We start from the raw sequence: 15,261 nt of genomic DNA, 5'->3' as shown, positions 1-15,261 counted from the left end.
TCGGCACTCGGCAGTCCGTCCATAATTGTATACCACCTACCCGAGGTTTTTTTTTCTTTCTTCTTTATACATACATACTACTACATCTCTTTATCAACCAGTCTATATTAGCAGCAGACACAGTACAGTACGGTAGTCCACGGCTGTAGCTACCTCTGTGTCGGCACTCGGCAGTCCGTCCATAATTGTATACCACCTACCCGTGGTTTTTTTTTCTTTCTTCTTTATACATACATACTACTACATCTCTTTATCAACCAGTCTATATTAGCAGCAGACACAGTACAGTACGGTAGTTCACGGCTGTAGCTACCTCTGTGTCGGCACTCGGCAGTCCGTCCATAATTGTATACCACCTACCCGTGGTTTTTTTTTCTTTCTTCTTTATACATACATACTACTACATCTCTTTATCAACCAGTCTATATTAGCAGCAGACACAGTACAGTACGGTAGTTCACGGCTGTAGCTACCTCTGTGTCGGCACTCGGCAGTCCGTCCATAATTGTATACCACCTACCCGTGGTTTTTTTTTCCTTTCTTCTTTATACATACATACTACTACATCTCTTTATCAACCAGTCTATATTAGCAGCAGACACAGTACAGTACGGTAGTCCACGGCTGTAGCTACCTCTGTGTCGGCACTCGGCAGTCCGTCCATAATTGTATACCACCTACCCGTGGTTTTTTTCTCTCTCTTCTTTATACATACATACTACTACATCTCTTTATCAACCAGTCTATATTAGCAGCAGACACAGTACAGTACGGTAGTTCACGGCTGTAGCTACCTCTGTGTCGGCACTCGGCAGTCCGTCCATAATTGTATACCACCTACCCGAGGTTTTTTTTTCTTTCTTCTTTATACATACATACTACTACATCTCTTTATCAACCAGTCTATATTAGCAGCAGACACAGTACAGTACGGTAGTCCACGGCTGTAGCTACCTCTGTGTCGGCACTCGGCAGTCCGTCCATAATTGTATACCACCTACCCGAGGTTTTTTTTTCTTTCTTCTTTATACATACATACTACTACATCTCTTTATCAACCAGTCTATATTAGCAGCAGACACAGTACAGTACGGTAGTTCACGGCTGTAGCTACCTCTGTGTCGGCACTCGGCAGTCCGTCCATAATTGTATACCACCTACCCGTGGTTTTTTTTTCTTTCTTCTTTATACATACATACTACTACATCTCTTTATCAACCAGTCTATATTAGCAGCAGACACAGTACAGTACGGTAGTCCACGGCTGTAGCTACCTCTGTGTCGGCACTCGGCAGTCCGTCCATAATTGTATACTAGTATCCATCCATCTCCATTGTTTACCTGAGGTGCCTTTTAGTTGTGCCTATTAAAATATGGAGAACAAAAATGTTGAGGTTCCAAAATTAGGGAAAGATCAAGATCCACTTCCACCTCGTGCTGAAGCTGCTGCCACTAGTCATGGCCGAGACGATGAAATGCCAGCAACGTCGTCTGCCAAGGCCGATGCCCAATGTCATAGTACAGAGCATGTCAAATCCAAAACACCAAATATCAGTAAAAAAAGGACTCCAAAACCTAAAATAAAATTGTCGGAGGAGAAGCGTAAACTTGCCAATATGCCATTTACCACACGGAGTGGCAAGGAACGGCTGAGGCCCTGGCCTATGTTCATGGCTAGTGGTTCAGCTTCACATGAGGATGGAGGCACTCAGCCTCTCGCTAGAAAAATGAAAAGACTCAAGCTGGCAAAAGCAGTAGCACCGCAAAGAACTGTGCGTTCTTCGAAATCCCAAATCCACAAGGAGAGTCCAATTGTGTCGGTTGCGATGCCTGACCTTCCCAACACTGGACGTGAAGAGCATGCGCCTTCCACCATTTGCACGCCCCCTGCAAGTGCTGGAAGGAGCACCCGCAGTCCAGTTCCTGATAGTCAGATTGAAGATGTCAGTGTTGAAGTACACCAGGATGAGGAGGATATGGGTGTTGCTGGCGCTGGGGAGGAAATTGACCAGGAGGATTCTGATGGTGAGGTGGTTTGTTTAAGTCAGGCACCCGGGGAGACACCTGTTGTCCGTGTGAGGAATATGGCCGTTGACATGCCTGGTGAAAATACCAAAAAAATCAGCTCTTCGGTGTGGAGGTATTTCAACAGAAATGCGGACAACAGGTGTCAAGCCGTGTGTTCCCTTTGTCAAGCTGTAATAAGTAGGGGTAAGGACGTTAACCACCTCGGAACATCCTCCCTTATACGTCACCTGCAGCGCATTCATAATAAGTCAGTGACAAGTTCAAAAACTTTGGGTGACAGCGGAAGCAGTCCACTGACCAGTAAATCCCTTCCTCTTGTAACCAAGCTCACGCAAACCACCCCACCAACTCCCTCAGTGTCAATTTCCTCCTTCCCCAGGAATGCCAATAGTCCTGCAGGCCATGTCACTGGCAATTCTGATGATTCCTCTCCTGCCTGGGTTTCCTCCGATGCATCCTTGCGTGTAACGCCTACTGCTGCTGGCGCTGCTGTTGTTGCTGCTGGGAGTCGATGGTCATCCCAGAGGGGAAGTCGTAAGACCACTTTTACTACTTCCACCAAGCAATTGACTGTCCAACAGTCCTTTGCGAGGAAGATGAAATATCACAGCAGTCATCCTACTGCAAAGCGGATAACTGAGGCCTTGGCATCCTGGGTGGTGAGAAACGTGGTTCCGGTATCCATCATTACTGCAGAGCCAACTAGAGACTTGTTGGAGGTACTGTGTCCCCGGTACCAAATACCATCTAGGTTCCATTTCTCTAGGCAGGCGATACCGAAAATGTACACAGACCTCAGAAAAAGAGTCACCAGTGTCCTAAAAAATGCAGCTGTACCCAATGTCCACTTAACCACGGACATGTGGACAAGTGGAGCAGGGCAGGGTCAGGACTATATGACTGTGACAGCCCACTGGGTAGATGTATGGACTCCCGCCGCAAGAACAGCAGCGGCGGCACCAGTAGCAGCATCTCGCAAACGCCAACTCTTTCCTAGGCAGGCTACGCTTTGTATCACCGCTTTCCAGAATACGCACACAGCTGAAAACCTCTTACGGCAACTGAGGAAGATCATCGCGGAATGGCTTACCCCAATTGGACTCTCCTGTGGATTTGTGGCATCGGACAACGCCAGCAATATTGTGTGTGCATTAAATATTGGCAAATTCCAGCACGTCCCATGTTTTGCACATACCTTGAATTTGGTGGTGCAGAATTATTTAAAAAACGACAGGGGCGTGCAAGAGATGCTGTCGGTGGCCAGAAGAATTGCGGGACACTTTCGGCGTACAGGCACCACGTACAGAAGACTGGAGCACCACCAAAAACTACTGAACCTGCCCTGCCATCATCTGAAGCAAGAAGTGGTAACGAGGTGGAATTCAACCCTCTATATGCTTCAGAGGTTGGAGGAGCAGCAAAAGGCCATTCAAGCCTATACAATTGAGCACGATATAGGAGGTGGAATGCACCTGTCTCAAGCGCAGTGGAGAATGATTTCAACGTTGTGCAAGGTTCTGCTGCCCTTTGAACTTGCCACACGTGAAGTCAGTTCAGACACTGCCAGCCTGAGTCAGGTCATTCCCCTCATCAGGCTTTTGCAGAAGAAGCTGGAGACATTGAAGGAGGAGCTAACACGGAGCGATTCCGCTAGGCATGTGGGACTTGTGGATGGAGCCCTTAATTCGCTTAGCAAGGATTCACGGGTGGTCAATCTGTTGAAATCAGAGCACTACATTTTGGCCACCATGCTCGATCCTAGATTTAAAGCCTACCTTGGATCTCTCTTTCCGGCAGAAACAAGTCTGCTGGGGTTGAAAGACCTGCTGGTGAGAAAATTGTCAAGTCAAGCGGAACGCGACCTGTCAACATCTCCTCCTTCACATTCTCCCGCAACTGGGGGTGCGAGGAAAAGGCTCAGAATTCCGAGCCCACCCGCTGGCGGTGATGCAGGGCAGTCTGGAGCGACTGCTGATGCTGACATCTGGTCCGGACTGAAGGACCTGACAACGATTACGGACATGTCGTCTACTGTCACTGCATATGATTCTCTCACCATTGAAAGAATGGTGGAGGATTATATGAGTGACCGCATCCAAGTAGGCACGTCACACAGTCCATACTTATACTGGCAGGAAAAAAGAGGCAATTTGGAGGCCCTTGCACAAACTGGCTTTATTCTACCTAAGTTGCCCTCCCACAAGTGTGTACTCCGAAAGAGTGTTTAGTGCCGCCGCTCACCTTGTCAGCAATCGGCGTACGAGGTTACATCCAGAAAATGTGGAGAAGATGATGTTCATTAAAATGAATTATAATCAATTCCTCCGCGGAGACATTGACCAGCAGCAATTGCCTCCACAAAGTACACAGGGAGCTGAGATGGTGGATTCCAGTGGGGACGAATTGATAATCTGTGAGGAGGGGGATGTACACGGTGATATATCGGAGGATGAATATGAGGTGGACATCTTGCCTCTGTAGAGCCAGTTTGTGCAAGGAGAGATTAATTGCTTCTTTTTTGGGGGGGGGTCCAAACCAACCCGTCATATCAGTCACAGTCGTGTGGCAGACCCTGTCACTGAAATGATGGGTTGGTTAAAGTGTGCATGTCCTGTTTTGTTTATACAACATAAGGGTGGGTGGGAGGGCCCAAGGACAATTCCATCTTGCACCTCTTTTTTCTTTTCTTTTTCTTTGCGTCATGTGCTGTTTGGGGAGGGTTTTTTGGAAGGGACATCCTGCGTGACACTGCAGTGCCACTCCTAAATGGGCCCGGTGTTTGTGTCGGCCACTAGGGTCGCTTATCTTACTCACACAGTCAGCTACCTCATTGCGCCTCTTTTTTTCTTTGCGTCATGTGCTGTTTGGGGAGGGTTTTTTGGAAGGGCCATCCTGCGTGACACTGCAGTGCCACTCCTAGATGGGCCCGGTGTTTGTGTCGGCCACTAGGGTCGCTAATCTTACTCACACAGCTACCTCATTGCGCCTCTTTTTTTCTTTGCGTCATGTGCTGTTTGGGGAGGGTTTTTTGGAAGGGACATCCTGCGTGACACTGCAGTGCCACTCCTAAATGGGCCCGGTGTTTGTGTCGGCCACTACGGTCGCTAATCTTACTCACACAGCTACCTCATTGCGCCTCTTTTTTTCTTTGCGTCATGTGCTGTTTGGGGAGGGTTTTTTGGAAGGGACATCCTACGTGACACTGCAGTGCCACTCCTAGATGGGCCCGGTGTTTGTGTCGGCCACTAGGGTCGCTAATCTTACTCACACAGCTACCTCATTGCGCCTCTTTTTTTCTTTGCGTCATGTGCTGTTTGGGGAGGGTTTTTTGGAAGGGACATCCTGCGTGACACTGCAGTGCCACTCCTAAATGGGCCCGGTGTTTGTGTCGGCCACTGCGGTCGCTAATCTTACTCACACAGCTACCTCATTGCGCCTCTTTTTTTCTTTGCGTCATGTGCTGTTTGGGGAGGGTTTTTTGGAAGGGACATCCTGCGTGACACTGCAGTGCCACTCCTAGATGGGCCCGGTGTTTGTGTCGGCCACTAGGGTCGCTTATCTTACTCACACAGTCAGCTACCTCATTGCGCCTCTTTTTTTCTTTGCGTCATGTGCTGTTTGGGGAGGGTTTTTTGGAAGGGCCATCCTGCGTGACACTGCAGTGCCACTCCTAGATGGGCCCGGTGTTTGTGTCGGCCACTACGGTCGCTAATCTTACTCACACAGCTACCTCATTGCGCCTCTTTTTTTCTTTGCGTCATGTGCTGTTTGGGGAGGGTTTTTTGGAAGGGACATCCTGCGTGACACTGCAGTGCCACTCCTAGATGGGCCCGGTGTTTGTGTCGGCCACTAGGGTCGCTAATCTTACTCACACAGCTACCTCATTGCGCCTCTTTTTTTCTTTGCGTCATGTGCTGTTTGGGGAGGGTTTTTTGGAAGGGACATCCTGCGTGACACTGCAGTGCCACTCCTAGATGGGCCCGGTGTTTGTGTCGGCCACTAGGGTCGCTAATCTTACTCACACAGCTACCTCATTGCGCCTCTTTTTTTCTTTGCGTCATGTGCTGTTTGGGGAGGGTTTTTTGGAAGGGACATCCTGCGTGACACTGCAGTGCCACTCCTAGATGGGCCAGGTGTTTGTGTCGGCCACTAGGGTCGCTTAGCTTAGTCATCCAGCGACCTCGGTGCAAATTTTAGGACTAAAAATAATATTGTGAGGTGTGAGGTATTCAGAATAGACTGAAAATGAGTGGAAATTATGGTTTTTGAGGTTAATAATAATATGGGATCAAAATGACCCCCAAATTCTATGATTTAAGCTGTTTTTTAGGGTTTTTTGAAAAAAACACCCGAATCCAAAACACACCCGAATCCGACAAAAAAAATTCGGTGAGGTTTTGCCAAAACGCGGTCGAACCCAAAACACGGCCGCGGAACCGAACCCAAAACCAAAACACAAAACCCGAAAAATTTCAGGCGCTCATCACTAATCTTCACCCATGTATGCATGGTTCCGTCTCACCGTGACCCGTGTACGCGTGGTTCTGTCACATCGAGACCCGTGTACGCGTAGCTCCGATGCACTGTAACTCGTGTACGCATGGCTCTGACACATAGCAACTCGTGTACGCGTGGCTCTGGCGCACAGCGTCTCGTGTACGTGTGGCTCTGATGCAACGTGACCCGTGTACACGTGGCTCCGGTGCAACGTGACCCGTGTATGGAGGGGTCACTCACTGTGACCATACCCTCCAACATTTTACACACAAAAATCGGTACAAATTAGAAAAGGGGGCGTGGCCACGCCGCTTTTCCTATACTTTCAATGGAAGTTTGGAGAGCCAAAAATAGGTACAGACCATAAAAAAAAGGTACTGTACCTATTAAATAGGTACAGTTGGAGGGTATGTGTGACCCGTATAAGTGACTTCACCTCATCTTGACCCATGTATGCATGGTTCCGTCTCACCGTGATCCGTGTACGACGTGTGACTTCTTCGAACTGGGCTGCTGCTGTCAATGCCGCTTCGGTCACTTCGCCCTTCATCAGAGGGAACAGCAGGGATTGGTCGTACTGGATGCCAATCACCATTTGTTACATTCTCATTGGCTACTAGTGTATGGGATGTGATTGGCTAATTCATCTGCCGGTCAAAGAGTCCTCGCAATGATTGGCTGCTACTGGTGCCGCCAGTCTCTGCGGAGCTCGCGCTGGACCGTTACACACGTGACGTGGGCTGCCGTTACCAGCGGCGTTATTATACCGGCTCAGCCAGGGGCAACTTCCCTGTGACTCCTCCGCCCAGGTATGTGCTCTGCCCCCGGGCGTCCTCTCATCAGCGCCCTGTTACCCGCCCAGTGCTCTCATCTGCCGTGCAATGCCCGGGCACACGGCATGGAAGCAGCAGCTGCGGTGCCCCGGGTCTGGTGCTGTGAGTATGCCCCCTGCTGCTGCACACATGCCCTATTCCGCTGATGCCCGGGCTCCCTATTACTGCTGTGCCAGGGCTGCCTGCCATGTGTTACTGCTGTGCTGCTGTCACTGACTATACGCTGCTGCTGTCACTGACTATACACTGCTGCTGTCACTGACTATACACTGCCGCTGTCACTGACTATACACTGTGCCGCTGTCACTGACTATACACTGCTGCTGTCACTGACTATACACTATGCCGCTGTCACTGACTATACACTGCTGCTGTCACTGACTATACACTGCCGCTGTCACTGACTATACACTGTGCCGCTGTCACTGACTATACACTGCTGCTGTCACTGACTATACACTGCTGCTGTCACTGACTATACACTGTGCTGCTGTCACTGACTATACACTGTGCCGTCACTGACTATACACTGCTGCTGTCACTGACTATACACTGTGCCGCTGTCACTGACTATACACTGTGCTGTCACTGACTATACACTGCTGCTGTCACTGACTATACACTGCTGCTGTCACTGACTATACACTGTGCCGCTGTCACTGACTATACACTGCTGCTGTCACTGACTATACACTGTGCCGCTGTCACTGACTATACACTGCTGCTGTCACTGACTATACACTGCTGCTGTCACTGACTATACACTGTGCCGCTGTCACTGACTATACATTGCTGCTGTCACTGACTATACACTGTGCTGCTGTCACTGACTATACACTGTGCCGCTGTCACTGACTATACACTGTGCCGCTGTCACTGACTATACACTGTGCCGCTGTCACTGACTATACACTGTGCCGCTGTCACTGACTATACACTGTGCTGCTGTCACTGACTATACACTGTGCTGCTGTCACTGACTATACACTGTGCTGTCACTGACTATACACTGCTGCTGTCACTGACTATACACTGTGCTGCTGTCACTGACTATACACTGTGCTGCTGTCACTGACTATACACTGCTGCTGTCACTGACTATACACTGTGCTGCTGTCACTGACTATACACTGCCGCTGTCACTGACTATACACTGTGCTGTCACTGACTATACACTGTGCCGCTGTCACTGACTATACACTGTGCCGCTGTCACTGACTATACACTGCCGCTGTCACTAACTATACACTGCTGCTGTCACTGACTATACACTGTGCTGCTGTCACTGACTATACACTGCCGCTGTCACTGACTATACACTGTGCTGTCACTGACTATACACTGTGCCGCTGTCACTGACTATACACTGTGCCGCTGTCACTGACTATACACTGCCGCTGTCACTAACTATACACTGCTGCTGTCACTGACTATACACTGCTGCTGTCACTGACTATACACTGCTGCTGTCACTGACTATACACTGTGCTGTCACTGACTATACACTGCTGCTGTCACTGACTATACACTGCTGCTGTCACTGACTATACACTGCTGCTGTCACTGACTATACACTGCTGCTGTCACTGACTATACACTGTGCTGTCACTGACTATACACTGCTGCTGTCACTGACTATACACTGTGCTGTCACTGACTATACACTGTGCTGCTGTCACTGACTATACACTGCTGCTGTCACTGACTATACACTGCTGCTGTCACTGACTATACACTGTGCTGTCACTGACTATACACTGCTGCTGTCACTGACTATACACTGTGCTGTCACTGACTATACACTGTGCTGCTGTCACTGACTATACACTGCTGCTGTCACTGACTATACACTGCTGCTGTCACTGACTATACACTGTGCCGCTGTCACTGACTATACACTGCTGCTGTCACTGACTATACACTGTGCTGCTGTCACTGACTATACACTGCTGCTGTCACTGACTATACACTGTGCCGCTGTCACTGACTATACACTGTGCCGCTGTCACTGACTATACACTGTGCCGCTGTCACTGACTATACACTGTACTGTCACTGACTATACACTGTGCCGCTGTCACTGACTATACACTGCTGCTGTCACTGACTATACACTGTGCCGCTGTCACTGACTATACACTGTGCCGCTGTCACTGACTATACACTGTGCCGCTGTCACTGACTATACACTGCTGCTGTCACTGACTATACACTGTGCTGCTGTCACTGACTATACACTGCTGCTGTCACTGACTATACACTGTGCCGCTGTCACTGACTATACACTGTGCCGCTGTCACTGACTATACACTGTGCCGCTGTCACTGACTATACACTGCTGCTGTCACTGACTATACACTGTGCCGCTGTCACTGACTATACACTGTGCCGCTGTCACTGACTATACACTGTGCCGCTGTCACTGACTATACACTGTGCCGCTGTCACTGACTATACACTGCCGCTGTCACTGACTATACACTGTGCCGCTGTCACTGACTATACACTGTGCCGCTGTCACTGACTATACACTGTGCCGCTGTCACTGACTATACACTGCCGCTGTCACTGACTATACACTGTGCTGTCTGTCACTGACTATACACTGCTGCTGTCACTGACTATACACTGCTGCTGTCACTGACTATACACTGCTGCTGTCACTGACTATACACTGCTGCTGTCACTGACTATACACTGCCGCTGTCTATACACTGCCGCTGTCACTGACTATACACTGCCGCTGTCACTGACTATACACTGCCTCTGTCACTGACTATACACTGCCTCTGTCACTGACTATACACTGCCGCTGTCACTGACTATACACTGCCGCTGTCACTGACTATACACTGCTGCTGTCACTGACTATACACTGCCGCTGTCACTGACTATACACTGCCGCTGTCACTGACTATACACTGCCGCTGTCACTGACTATACACTGCCTCTGTCACTGACTATACACTGTGCCGCTGTCACTGACTATACACTGTGCCGCTGTCACTGACTATACACTGTGCCGCCGTCACTGACTATACACTGATGCGATTGATACAAACGCATTTGAATTGCGATTGAATCCATTAGCGTGCTGGGCGTCCTTGCCCTGTGCCTCCCTGATGGAGAAGTACCTGCCTGTGCCGCTCACACCCCTGTGCTGCCCTCCCAAAGAATGCCCCTAAAACTATCTATGTATCTGGGATCGGTATGTGATCCCGCCGCACAAAATGCCGAATGTCAGTATACCAACTTCGTCATCCTGGGCGGTAGAATGGGGGGGGGGTCCTGCGCCATCAAAGCCCCTTGCGGGTTCTATTCTCCCTCTATAGGTGTCGTGGACACCCATAGAGGGAATCACCTGCCTCGCCGGTATTCCTCCGGCGGCGGTATAGTACCCCCGTCGGGATCCCAGCGGCGGTATTGAGACAGCTGGGATCCCGACGGGCGGTATGTTGACCACATTCTGTCTGTCTGTGTAGCACTCTTTGGGACTTTTCTTTAAGGGCAACAATTTACTCCATACTGCGTCAATGAACATTTCTATTCCGTAAAGGTTTTTTCACCAGAATATACAGCACTTGTGTGTGAGACCCGTATTACCCCTGGAGACGGTCACCCTATCCCTGCTCCTCCCACATTATGCCCTGTGCTTTTTGCACTTTCCTTTTGTTCTTACGCTGTGGAACACTTGTAATGAATTATAAAGGGATTGTAGTAATAATTGTATCCACGACCTCTGCTTATTACGCCTACACAGCGTCTCCGCTCTGATTGTTACTGATCATTCCTCTGTTCCATCCTCTTCTGTGTTCTGTATAGTTACACTGATACCAGTAACAATGTTTCTCTATCGTCCTAGTGGATGCTGGGGTTCCTGAAAGGACCATGGGGAATAGCGGCTCCGCAGGAGACAGGGCACAAAAGTAAAGCTTTCCGATCAGGTGGTGTGCACTGGCTCCTCCCCCTATGACCCTCCTCCAAGCCAGTTAGATTTTTGTGCCCGGCCGAGAAGGGTGCAATCTAGGTGGCTCTCCTAAAGAGCTGCTTAGAAAAGTTTAGCTTAGGTTTTTTTATTTTACAGTGAGTCCTACTGGCAACAGGATCACTGCAACGAGGGACTTAGGGGAGAAGAAGTGAACTCACCTGCGTGCAGGATGGATTGGCTTCTTGGCTACTGGACATCAGCTCCAGAGGGACGATCACAGGTACAGCCTGGATGGTCACCGGAGCCTTGCCGCCGGCCCCCTTGCAGATGCTGAAGTAAGAAGAGGTCCAGAATCGGCGGCAGAAGACTCCTCAGTCTTCTAAAGGTAGCGCACAGCACTGCAGCTGTGCGCCATTTTCCTCTCAGCACACTTCACACGGCAGTCACTGAGGGTGCAGGGCGCTGGGAGGGGGGCGCCCTGGGAGGCAAATTAATACCTATTTTGGCTAAAAATACCTCACATATAGCCTCCGGAGGCTATATGGAGATATTTAACCCCTGCCAGAATCCGTTAAGAGCGGGAGACGAGGCCGCCGAAAAAGGGGCGGGGCCTATCTCCTCAGCACACAGCGCCATTTTCCCTCACAGAAAGGCTGGAGGGAAGGCTCCCAGGCTCTCCCCTGCACTGCACTACAGAAACAGGGTTAAAACAGAGAGGGGGGGCACTAATTTGGCGTTAGAAATATATAAAAAAGATGCTATAAGGGAAAACACTTATATAAGGTTGTCCCTATATAATTATAGCGTTTTTGGTGTGTGCTGGTAAACTCTCCCTCTGTCTCTCCAAAGGGCTAGTGGGTCCTGTCCTCTATCAGAGCATTCCCTGTGTGTGTGCTGTGTGTCGGTACGTGTGTGTCGACATGTATGAGGACGATGTTGGTGAGGAGGCGGAGCAATTGCCTGTAATGATGATGTCACTCTCTAGGGAGTCGACACCGGAATGGATGGCTTATTTAGGGAATTACGTGATAATGTGAACACGCTGCAAGGTCGGTTGACGACGTGAGACGGCCGACAAACAATTAGTACCGGTCCAGACGTCTCAAAAACACCGTCAGGGGTTTTAAAACGCCCGTTTACTTTAGTCGGTCGACACAGACACAGACAGGGACACTGAATCCAGTGTCGACGGTGAATAAACAAACGTATTCCTTATTAGGGCCACACGTTAAAGGCAATGAAGGAGGTGTTACATATTTCTGATCCTACAAGTACCACAAAAGAGGGTATTATGTGGGATGTGAAAAAACTACTGTAGTTTTTCCTGAATCAGATAAATTAAATAAAGTGTGTGATGATGCGTGGGTTCCCCCCGATAGAAAATTATGGGCGGTATACCCTTTCCCGCCAGAAGTTAGGGCGCGTTGGGAAACACCCCTTAGGGTGGATAAGGCGCTCACACGCTTATCAAAACAAGTGGCGGTACCGTCTATAGATAGGGCCGTCCTCAAGGACCAGCTGACAGGAGGCTGGAAAATATCATAAAAAGTATATACACACATACTGGTGTTATACTGCGACCAGCGATCGCCTCAGCCTGGATGTGCAGAGCTGGGGTGGCTTGGTCGGATTCCCTGACTAAAAATATTGATACCCTTGACAGGGACAGTATTTTATTGACTATAGAGCATTTAAAGGATGCATTTCTATATATGCGAGATGCACAGAGGGATATTTGCACTCTGGCATCAAGAGTAAATGCGATGTCCATATCTGCCAGAAGATGTTATGGACACGACAGTGGTCAGGTGATGCAGATTCCAAACGGCACAAAGGTGTATTGCCGTATAAAGGAAGAGGAGTTATTTGGGGTCGGTCCATCGGACCTGGTGGCCACGGCAACTGCTGGAAAATCCGCCGTTTTTACCCTAAGTCACATCTCTGCAGAAAAAGACACCGTCTTTTCAGCCTCAGTCCTTTCGTCCCTATAAGATCATATCTGCCCAGGGATAGAGGAAAGGGAAGAAGACTGCAGCAGGCAGCCCATTCCCAGGAACAGAAGCGTTCCACCGCTTCTGACAAGTTCTCAGCATGGCGCTGAGACCGTACAGGACCCCTGGATCCTACAAGTAGTATCCCAGGGGTACAGATTGGAATGTCGAGACGTTTCCCCTTCGCAGGCTCCTGAAGTCTGCTTTACCAAGGTCTCCCTCCGACAAGGAGGCAGTATGGGAAAAAATTCACAAGCTGTATTCCCAGCAGGTGATAATTAAATTACCCCTCCTACTACAAGAAAAGGGGTATTATTCCACACTATATTGTGGTACTGAAGCCAGAAGGCTAGGTGAGACTTATTCTAAAAATTTTTTTGAACACTTACAAAGGTTCAAATCAAGATGGAGTCACTCAGAGCAGTGATAACGAACCAGGAAGAAGGGGACTATATAGTGTCCCGGGACATCAGGGATGCTTACCTCTATGTCCCAAATTTGCCCTTCTCACTAAGGGTACCTCAGGTTCGTGGTACAGAACTGTCACTGTCAGTTTCAGACGCTGCCGTTTGGATTGTCCACGGCACCCCGGGTCTTTACCAAGGTAATGGCCGAAATGATGATTCTTCTTCGAAGAAAAGGCGTCTTAATTATCCCTTACTTGGACGATCTCCTGATAAGGGCATAGTCCAGGGAACAGTTGGAGGTCGGAGTAGCACTATCTCGGATACTGCTACAACAGCACGGGTGGATTCTAAATATTCCAAAATCGCAGCTGATCCCGACGACACGTCTGCTGTGCCTAGGGATGATTCTGGACACAGTCCAGAAAAAGGTTTCTCCCGGAAGAGAAAGCCAGGGAGTTATCCGAGCTAGTCAGGAACCTCCTAAAAACAGTGCATCATTGCACAAGGGTCCTGGTAAAAATGGTGGCTTCCTACGAAGCAATTCCATTCGGCAGATTTCACGCAAGAACTTTTCAGTGGGATCTGCTGGACAAATGGTCCGGATCGCATCTTCAGATGCATCAGCGGATAACCCTATATCCAAGGACAAGGGTGTCTCTCCTGTGGTGGTTATAGAGTGCTCATCTTCTAGAGGGCCGCAGATTCGGCATTCAGGATTGGATGCTGGTGACCACGGAGCCCAGCCCGAGAGGCTGGGGAGCAGTCACACAAGGAAAAAATTTCCAGGGAGTGTGATCAAGTCTGGAGACTTTTCTCCACATAAATATACTGGAGCTAAGGGTAAATTTATAATGCTCTAAGCTTAGCAAGACCTCTGCTTCAAGGTCAGCCGGTATTGATCCAGTGGGAAAAACATCACGGCAGTCGCCCACGTAAACCGACAGGGCGACACAAGAAGCAGGAGGGCAATGGCAAAAACTGCAAGGACTTTTCGCTGGGCGGAAAATCATGTGATAGCACTGTCAGCAGTGTTTCATCCCGGGAATGGAAACTGGGAAGCAGACTTCCTCAGCAGGCACGACCTCCACCCGGGAGAGTGGAAACTTCATCGGGAAGTTTTTTCCACATGATTGTAAACCGTTGGGAAATACCAAAGGTGGACATGATGGCGTCCCGTCTGAACAAAAAACGGGACAGGTATTGCGCCAGGTCAAGAGACCCTCAGGCAATAGCTGTGGACGTTCTGGTAACACCGTGGGTGTACCAGTCGGTGTATGTGTTCCCTCCTCTGCTTCTCATACCTAAGGTGCTGAGAATTATAAGACGTAGAGGAGTAAGAACTATACTCATGGCTCCGGATTGGCCAAGAAGGACTTGGTACCCGGAACTTTAAGAGATGCTTACAGAGGTCTTATGGCCTCTGCCGCTAAGAAGGGACTTGCTTCAGCAAGTACCATGTCTATTCCAAGACTTACCGCAGCTGCGTTTGTCGGCATGGCGGTGGAAAGCCGGATCCTAAGGGAAAAAGGCATTCCGGAAGAGGTCATTCCTACCCTGGTCAAAGCCAGAAAGGAGGT

General features: G+C 49.3%; 1 protein-coding gene across 2 annotated transcripts in view; it reads left to right on the top strand.

Moving 5' to 3' along the window:
- The first annotated feature begins 7,223 nt into the window (after window positions 1–7,223).
- Window positions 7,224–15,261, top strand: part of LOC134945856 (uncharacterized) — an 87,611-nt gene continuing 79,573 nt past the window's right edge. Inside the window, exon 1 of one of the 2 annotated variants that reach the window (XM_063935395.1) lies at window positions 7,224–7,334. The gene's annotated coding sequence lies outside the window, so the exon portion shown is untranslated. Of the gene's footprint in view, window positions 7,335–7,439; window positions 7,461–15,261 lie in introns of those variants that run through there. The other variant, XM_063935396.1, reaches the window with a different exon arrangement.

Source organism: Pseudophryne corroboree, chromosome 7, assembly GCF_028390025.1.
Source record: "Pseudophryne corroboree isolate aPseCor3 chromosome 7, aPseCor3.hap2, whole genome shotgun sequence".
In the NCBI taxonomy this organism is placed as follows: Eukaryota; Metazoa; Chordata; class Amphibia; order Anura; family Myobatrachidae; genus Pseudophryne; species Pseudophryne corroboree.
The sequence above is the reverse complement of the archived record's forward strand: the minus strand, read 5'-3'. Positions and strand labels throughout refer to the sequence as shown.